General features: G+C 68.7%; 1 non-coding gene across 1 annotated transcript; it reads right to left on the bottom strand.

Moving 5' to 3' along the window:
- Window positions 1-9102: 9102 nt before the first annotated feature.
- LOC148020452 (5S ribosomal RNA) lies at window positions 9103-9221 on the bottom strand. Its single transcript, XR_015694794.1, has one exon. It is a non-coding gene; the product is annotated as a 5S ribosomal RNA (ribosomal RNA).
- Between the last annotated feature and the right edge of the window lie 779 nt (window positions 9222-10000).

The following is a 10000-nucleotide window of genomic DNA, read 5'->3' as shown; positions in this document are numbered from 1 at the left end:
ACCACACCACACCACCGCTCCCCCCCCTCCAAAATTCGCCCCCGCCCCCCAAAAATTTCCCACCCCTCCCCCCTCAACACACACCACCCCACCCCCCCCAACACACACCACACCACCCCTCCCCCCGCCCCCCCCCTCAACATACACCACACCACCCCTCCCCTTCCCCCCCACCAAATTTCGCCCCCCCCTCAACACACACCACCCCACCCCTCCCCCCCCCCCCGCCCCCAAAAAATTCGCCCCCCCCCAACACACACCACCCCACCCCCCCCCCCAAAAAAAATCGGCCACCCCCCTCAACACACACCACACCACACCACACCACCCCTCCCCTTCCCCCCCTCATAATTTCGCCTTCCCCTCAACACACACCACCCCACCCCTCCCCCCCCCCAAAAATTCGCCCCCCCGTCCAAATTTCGCCCCTTCCACCCCCAAAAATTCGCCCCCCCCCAACACACACCACGCCACACCACCCCTCCCCACCCCCCCCCTCAACACACACCACCCCACACCACCCCTTCCCCCCCCCCCCTCAACACACACCACACCACCCCTCCCCTTCCCCCCCTCCAAATTTTGCCCCCCCCTCAACACACACCACCCCACCCCTCCCCCGCCCCCGCCCCCAAAAAATTCGCCCCCCTTCAACACACACCACCCCACCCCCCCGCCCCCAAAAAATTCGGCCACCCCCCTCAACACACACCACACCACACCACCCCTCCCCCCCCCTCCAAAATTTGCCCCCCCACCCCCCGGCCCCAACACACACCACCCCTCCCCCCCCCCCAAAAATTCGCGCCCCCCCCTCAATACACACCTCCCCACCCTTCCCACCCCCCCCCTCCACACACACCACACCACCCCTCCCCCCCCTCTCAAAAATCCCCCCCCCCTCAACACACACCACACCACCCCTCCCGTTCCCCCCCTCCAAATTTCGCCCACCCCTCAACACACACCACCCCACCCCTCCCCCCCCCCCAAAATTCGCCCCCCCCCCCCCCCGCAACACACACCACCCCACACCACACCACCCCTCCCCCCCCCAAAAAAATCCCCCCCCCCCCGCCCTCAACACACACCACCCCACCCCCCCCTCAACACACACCACACCACACCACCCCTCCCCCCCCCTCAAAAATCCCCCCCCCCCCCTCAACACACACCACACCACACCACACCACACCACCCCTCCCCTTCCCCCCCCTCGAAATTTCGCCCCCCCCTCAACACACACCACCCCACCCCTCCCCCCCCGCCCCAAAAATTCGCCCCGCCCTCCAAAATTCGCCCCTTCCCCCCCCCAAAAATTCGCCCCCCCCCCCTCAACACACACCACACCACACCACCCCTCCCCCCCCCTCCCAAATTCGCCCCCCCCTCAAAAATTCCCCCTCCCCCTCAACACACACCACACCACCCCTCCCCCCCCCTCAACACACACCACACCACCCCTCCCCTTCCCCTCCACCAAATTTCGCCCCCCCCCTCAACACACACCACCCCACCCCTCTCCCCCCCCCCCCGCCCCCAAAAAATTCGCCCCCCCCCCCCAACACACACCACCCCACCCCCCCCCCCAAAAAATTCGGCCACCCCCCTCAACACACACCACACCGCACCACACCACCCCTCCCTCCCCCCTCCAAAATTTCCCCCCCCTCCCCCCCCGCCCCCAACACACACCACCCCTCCCCCCCCCCAAAAATTCGCCCCCCCCCTCAATACACACCTCCCCACCCTTTCCCCCCCCCCCTCAACACACACCACCGCACCCCCCCTCAACACACACCACACCACACCACACCACACAACCCCTCCCCCCCCCCAACACACACCACACCACACCACCCCTCCCCTTCCCCCCCTCCAAATTTAGCCCCCCCCTCAACACACACCACCCCACCCCTCCCCCCCCCCAAAAAATTCGCCCCCCCTCCAAATTTCGCCCCTTCCCCCCCCCAAAAATTCGCCCCCACCCCTGAACACACACCACACCACACCACCCCTCCCCCCCCCTCAACACACACCACCCCACACCACCCCTCCCCCCCCTCAACACACACCACCCCACCCCCCCCCGTCAAAAATTCCCCCCCCCCCCCTCAACACACAAAACACCACCCCTCCCCCCCCCCTGAACACACACCACACCACACCACCCCTCCCCCCCCCCCCCCAAAAAAAATTGGCCCCCCCCTCAACACACACCACACCACACCACCCCTCCCCCCCTCCAAAATTCGCCCCCCCCCTCAACACACACCACCCCACACCACCCCCCCCCCAAAAATTTCCCCCCCCCCCTCAACAAACACCACCCCATCCCCCCCCTAAACACACACCACACCAGCCCTCCCCCCCCCTCAAAAATCCCCCCCCCCCTCAACACACAAAACACCACCCCTCCCCCCCCCCTCAACACACACCACACCACACCACCCCTCCCTCCCCCCCTCCAAATTTTGCCCCCCCCCCCAAAAAATTGCCCCCCCCCCTCAACACACACCACACCACACCACCCCTCCCCCCCCTCCAAAATTCGCCCCCCCCCCCCCCAACACACACCACCCCACACCACCCCTCCCCCCCCCAAAATTCCCCCCCCCCCTCAACACACACCTCCCCACCCCCCCCCTCAACACACACCACACCACACCACCCCTCCCCCCCCCCCAAAAATTCCCTCCCCCCCCCTCAACACACAGCACACCACCCCTCCCCCCGCCTCAAGAATCCCCCCCCCTCCTCAACACACACCACACCACCCCTCCCCTTCCCCCCCTCAAAATTTCGCCCCCCCCTCAACACACACCACCCCACCCCACCCCTCCCCCCCCCCCCCCCCCGCCCCCAAAAAATTCGCCCCCCCCCCCCAAAAATTCGGCCACCCCCCTCAACACACACCACACCACACCACACCACCCCTCCCCCCCCCCAAAAATTCGCGCCCCCCCCCTCAATACACACCTCCCCACCCTTCCCCCCCCTCAACACACACCACACCACACCACCCCTCCAAGGGTGTTTTTGAGGGGGCGTGATGGAGGGTGGGTGGGTGTGTTAAGGGGAGGGGAGCACGTCGCGTCGTGTCAGGCCATGGGGCGCGGGGGGGGGGGGAATTTCGCCCCCCCCTCAACACACACCACCCCACCCCACCCCCCCCCCCACCCCCAAAAAATTCGCCCCCCCCCCCCCCCCAACACACACCACCCCACCCCCCCCCCAAAAATTCGGCCACCCCCCTCAACACACACCACACCACACCACACCACCCCTCCCCCCCCCCCCAAAAATTCGCGCCCCCCCCCCTCAATACACACCTCCCCACCCTTCCCCCCCCCTCAACACGCACCACCCCACCCCCCCCCCCTCAACACACACCACACCACCCCTCCCTCCCCCCTCAAAAATCCCCCCCCCCCTCAACACACACCACACCACACCACCCCTCCAAGGGTGTTTTTGAGGGGGCGTCATGGAGGGTGGGTGGGTGTGTTAAGGGGAGGGGAGCACGTCGCGTCGTGTCAGGCCATGGGGCGCGGGGGGGGGGGCATTGCGTTGGGTGGGTGTGTGTGTTAAGGGGAGGGTGGCACATCGCATCGTGTCGTGTCATGGGGGGGCGGGGAGGGGGGGGGATCCCATGGGGGGGGATGTCATGGGGGGGGGGCGCGTCGCATCGTGTCGTGTCATGGGGGGGGGTGGGGTGAGGATGTCATGGGGGGGGCGCGTCGCATCATGTCGTGTCATGGGTGGGGGGGCTGGGGTGGGGATGTCATGGGGGGGGGGCGCGGCACGTCGCGACATGGTGTGGTGTGTGTTGAGGGGGGAAGGGGGGGCGCGTCGCGTCGTGTCGTGTCATGGCGGGGCGCGTTGTGTCATGGGGGCTGGGGGGGGATGTCATGGGGGGGCCGAATTTTTGAGGGGGGGGGGGGGGGGGTGGTGTGTGTTGAGGGGGGAGGCGAATTTTTGAGGGGGGGACGTCATGGGGGGGGCGCATCGCGTCGTGTCGTGTCATGGGGGATGGGGGGATGTCATGGGGGAGGGGGGTTATCATGTTATGTTGGGGAGGGGGCGCGTCGCGTCATGTCGGGGCATGGTGGGGGGAGGGGGCATCGCGACACCCCGTGTCACCCCCCACGACACGGCACACCCCCCCACCCCACCCCACCGCACCCCCCTACGACGCGGCGCCTCCCCCCACCCCACCTCGAAAAACCCCGCTCCATCCACAGCACCCCACCACTCCTCCAAAAACCAGGCTCGACCCACCGTGCCCCGCCTCACTCCCCCACGACACGGCGCACCCTCCACCCCACCGCACCCCCCCACGATGCCCCCCGCACCCCACCTCGAGAAACCCCGCTCCCTCCACACCACCCCACCACGCCTCCGAAAACCCCGCTCGACCCACCCCACCTCGCGTGAGCCCCCCCACGACACGGCACACCCCCCACACCCCACCGCACCCCCCCACGACACGGCGCACCCTCCCACCCCCCCTCACCCCACGTCGAAAAACCCCGCTCGACCCACCCAACCCCGCGTCACTCCCCCATGACACGGCACACCCCCCCACCCCACCGCACCCCCCCACGACGCCACCCCCCCGCACCCCACCTCGAAAAACCCCGCTCCCTCCACGCCACACCACAAATGCCTCCGAAAACCCCGCTCGACCCACCCCACCCCGCGTCACCCCCCCCACGACATGGCGCACCCCCCACCCCACCGCACCCCCCAACGACGCCGCCCCGCACCCCACCTCGAAAAACCCCGCTCCCTCCATACCACCCCACCACGCCTCTGAAAACCCCGCTCGACCCACCCCACCTCGCGTCAGCCCCCCACGACACGGCACACCCCCCACACCCCACCGCACCCCCCCACGACGCGGCGCATATCCCCCCCCCCGCACCCCACCTCGAAAAACCCCACTCGACCCACCCAACCCCGCGTCACTCCCCTAGGACACGGCGCACCCCCCCACCCCACCGCACCCCCCCACGACGCGGCGCATATCCCCCCCCCGCACCCCACCTCGAAAAACCCCGCTCGACCCACCCCACCCCGCGTCACCCCCCACGACACGGTGCACCCCCCACCCCACCGCACCCCCCCACGACGCCCCCCCCACCCCACCTCGAAAAACCCCGCTCCCTCCACGCCACACCACCACGCCTCCGAAAACCCCGCTCGACCCACCCCACCCCGCGTCTCCCCCCACGACACGGCGCACCCCCCACCCCACCGCACCCCCCCACGACGCCCCCCCGCACCCCACCTCGAAAAACCGCGCTCCCTCCACAGCACCCCACCTCTCCTCCAAAAACCCCGCTCGACCACCCCCACCCCGCGTCACCCCCCACGACGCCCCCCCGCACCCCACCTCGAAAAACCCCGCTCCCTCCACAGCACCCCACCTCTCCTCCAAAAACCCCGCTTGACCACCCCAACCCCGCGTCACTCCCCCACGACACGGCGCACCCCCCCACCCCACTGCACCCCCCCACGATGCCCCCCCGCACCCCACCTCGAAAAACCGCGCTCCCTCCACAGCACCCCACCTCTCCTCCAAAAACCCCGCTCCACCACCCCCACCCCGCGTCACCCCCCACGATGCCCCCCCGCACCCCACCTCGAAAAACCCCGCTCCCTCCACAGCACCCCACCTCTCCTCCAAAAACCCCGCTTGACCACCCCAACCCCGCGTCACTCCCCCATGACACGGCGCACCCCCCCACGACGCCCCCCCCGCACCCCACCTCGAAAAACCCCGCTCCCTCCACACCACCCCGCCACGCCTCCAAAAAACCGCGCTCGACACACCCCACCCCGCGTCACGGCGCACCCCCCACCCCACCGCACCCCCCCACGACGCCCCCCCCCACCCCACCTCGAAAAACCGAGCTCCATCCACAGCACCCCACCTCTCCTCCAAAAACCCCGCTCGACCCACCCCACCCCGCGTCACCCCCCCACGACACGGCGCACCCCCCCACCCCACCGCACCCCCCCACGACGCCCCCCCCGCACCCCACCTCGAAAAACCCCGCTCCCTCCACGCCACACCACAAATGCCTCCGAAAACCCCGCTCGACCCACCCCACCCCGCGTCACCCCCCCACGACATGGCGCAACCCCCACCCCACCGCACCCCCCAACGACGCCGCCCCGCACCCCACCTCGAAAAACACCGCTCCCTCCATACCACCCCACCACGCCTCCGAAAACCCCGCTCGACCCACCCCACCTCGCGTCAGCCCCCCACGACACGGCACACCCCCCACACCCCACCGCACCCCCCCACGACGCGGCGCATATCCCCCCCCCCGCACCCCACCTCGAAAAACCCCACTCGACCCACCCAACCCTGCGTTACTCCCCCAGGACACGGCGCACCCCCCCACCCCACCGCACCCCCCCACGACGCGGCGCATATCCCCCCTCCCCCGCACCCCACCTCGAAAAACCCCGCTCGACCCACCCCACCCCGCGTCACCCCCCCACGACACGGCGCATCCCCCCACCCCACCGCACCCCCCCACGATGCCCCCCCCACCCCACCTCGAAAAACCCCGCTCCCTCCACGCCACACCACCACGCCTCCGAAAACCCCGCTCGACCCACCCCACCCCACGTCTCCCCCCCACGACACGGCGCACCCCCCCACCCCACCGCACCCCCCCACGACGCCCCCCCGCACCCCACCTCGAAAAACCGCGCTCCCTCCACAGCACCCCACCTCTCCTCCAAAAACCCCGCTCGACCACCCCCACCCCGCGTCACCCCCCACGACGCCCCCCCGCACCCCACCTCGAAAAACCCCGCTCCCTCCACAGCACCCCACCTCTCCTCCAAAAACCCCGCTTGACCACCCCAACCCCGCGTCACTCCCCCACGACACGGCGCACCCCCCCACCCCACCGCACCCCCCCACGACGCCCCCCCGCACCCCACCTCGAAAAACCGCGCTCCCTCCACAGCACCCCACCTCTCCTCCAAAAACCCCGCTCGACCACCCCCACCCCGCGTCACCCCCCACGACGCCCCCTCGCACCCCACCTCAAAAAACCCCGCTCCCTCCACAGCACCCCACCTCTCCTCCAAAAACCCCGCTTGACCACCCCAACCCCGTGTCACTCCCCCATGACACGGCGCACCCCCCCACGACGCCCCCCCCGCACCCCACCTCGAAAAACCCCGCTCCCTCCACACCACCCCGCCACGCTTCCAAAAAACCGCGCTCGACCCACCCCACCCCGCGTCACGGCGCACCCCCCACCCCACCGCACCCCCCCACGACGCCCCCACCCCACCCCACCTCGAAAAACCGAGCTCCATCCACAGCACCCCACCTCTCCTCCAAAAACCCCGCTCGACCCACCCCACGCCGCGTCACCCCCCCACGACACGGCGCACCCCCCCACCCCACCGCACCCCCCCACGACGCCCCCCCCGCACCCCACCTCGAAAAACCCTGCTGCCTCCACGCCACACCACCACGCCTCCGAAACCCCGCTCGACCCGCGTCACCCCCCCACGACACGGCGCACCCCCCCACGACGCCCCCCCCGCACCCCACCTCGAAAAACCCCGCTCCCTCCACAGCACCCCGCCACGCCTCCGAAAACCCCGCTCGACCCACCCCACCCCGCGTCACCCGCCACGACACGGCGCACCCCCCCACAACGCCCCCCCCCGCACCCACCTCGAAAAACCCCGCTCCCTCCACGCCTCCGAAAACCCCGCTCGACCCACCCCACCCCGCGTCACCCCCCCACGACACGGCGCACCCCCGCACCCCACCTCGAAAAACCCCGCTCCCTCCAGAGCACCCCGCCACGCCTCCGAAAACCGCGCTCGACCCACCCCACCCCGTGTCACCCGCCACGACACGGCGCACCCCCCCACAACGCCCCCCCCGCACCCACCTCGAAAAACCCCGCTCCCTCCACGCCTCCGAAAACCCCGCTCGACCCACCCCACCCCGCGTCACCCCCCCACGACACGGCGCACCCCCGCACCCCACCTCGAAAAACCCCGCTCCCTCCACATCACCCCGCCACGCCTCCGAAAACCCCGCTCGACCCACCCCACCCCGCGTCACCCCCCACGACACGGCGCACCCCCCCACCCCACCGCACCCCCCCACGACGCCCCCCCCGCACCCCACCTCGAAAAACCCCGCTCCCTCCACGCCTCCGAAAACCCCGCTCGACCCACCCCACCCCGCGTCACCCCCCCACGACGCCCCCGTGCACCCCACCTCGGAAAACCCGCTGCATCCACACCACCCCACCCCACCTCGAAAAACCCGCTGCATCCACACCACCCCACCCCGCGTCACGGCACACCCCACCGCACCCCCCCTCGACGCGGCGCATCCCCCCGCACCCCACCTCGAAAAACCCCGCTCCATCCACACGACCCCGCCACGCCTCCAAAAAACCCGCTCGACCCAGCCCACCCCGCGTCACCCCCCCACGACACGGCGCACCCTCCACCCCACCGCACCCCCCGACGACGCGGCGTATCCCCCGCGCACCCCACCTCCAAAAACCCCGCTCGACCCACGGCACGTCACCTCACCCCCCCACGACATGGCACACCCTCCCTCCTAAGAAATCCCGCTCCGCAATGACATGGCACACACACCCCACTGCACACGACCCCCTCCCGCGACACGGAACCTTCCACCCCCCGACGGACCTCCTCAAGAAACCCCCCCACGACATGGCACCCCCCCGCGACATGGCACACCCTCCCTCCTCAGAAATCCCCGCTCCAACAACCCGCCCGCGCAACATGGCACGCCCTCCCTCCTCGGAAAAACCCCGCTCCACCGAACCCCCCCACAACATGGCACACCCTCCGCTCCCAAAATACCTCGCATCTTGAGGAGGGGGTATCACGTGAGAGCGAGGCAGAGGGAGGGGCCAGGCACGACGTACGCAAAGACAATCGCGACGAGGAGAGGAGGCGCCGCGTCATGGCAAGGCGAGGGGGTTTCCTACCACGATGTCAGCGTTGGAGAGTCGAGACGTGATCCGAGGGGATTTCCATGCCACGGTCTCGAAACAAGCATGCAAAAGGGTGCAGCACCAGGACTTCCCGGGAGGTCACCCATCCCAGTACTGTTCTGGCCCAAGCGCGCTTAACTGCGGAGTTCTGATGGGATCCGGTGTATTAGCGCTGGTGTGACCGCACCACAAACACAAAGGAATTCCAAAGAGCTCTTGTATACTCGGAAAGTGGCACGAGAGAGCTCAAGAGCGAGGCATGGCGGCATGCCATGCCGCTCATGCCACGGAGGACGCGACTAAACGCGAACCCTAAACCCCGCGCACATGGAGGCGACGCACAAAAGATTGAATGCCGCCGTCGCGTGCCATTTCTAACACGAAGGGCAAGCATCCACGTGAAGAGCACCCCGTGCACACATAGGCGACGACGTAGAAAAGATCGAGCCGCAAAATACGTGCCACGGAGGACACGCGCCCACGGCATGCCACAAGGCGGTGGGGGAGAGGGGGGCATGCCATTCATACCACGAGGACCCGTGTCCACGCGAGCACTAAACCCCGCGCACATGAGATTCGAGTCATAGGATCCGTGCCACGGACGAACTTGGAATGCCATCGGGTACCCTTGATGACACCGTGGGCGAGCATCCACGCGAGGAGAACCTCGCGCACATAAAGGCAACGAGGTAGAAAAGATCAAGTCATAGAATCCACGTCGGGGAGGGCGCATGTCCACGCGAAGAAGAGAACCCCACGCACGTGGAGGCGACGCAGAGAAGATTTTTTGTTTTGTTTTGCGAGTCCGGGGTGCAATAGAAGGACGAACCTACCTATTACCCAGCTTTCGCAAGGCCAAACCCTTGAGCCCACGGTTTCGTCAGGCAAGCCCGCTTATTACCGCCTCCTTCTAGTGAAAGCACCGGGAGGATCCGAGTCGTAGAATCCATGCCACGGCGGGCGGACTC

Source organism: Lygodium microphyllum, chromosome 18 (genome assembly GCF_053477565.2).
Source record: "Lygodium microphyllum isolate KBCC chromosome 18, Lygodium_microphyllum_v1.1.10, whole genome shotgun sequence".
Taxonomy (NCBI): Eukaryota; Viridiplantae; Streptophyta; class Polypodiopsida; order Schizaeales; family Lygodiaceae; genus Lygodium; species Lygodium microphyllum.
This window is presented reverse-complemented; position numbering and strand designations above follow the sequence as displayed.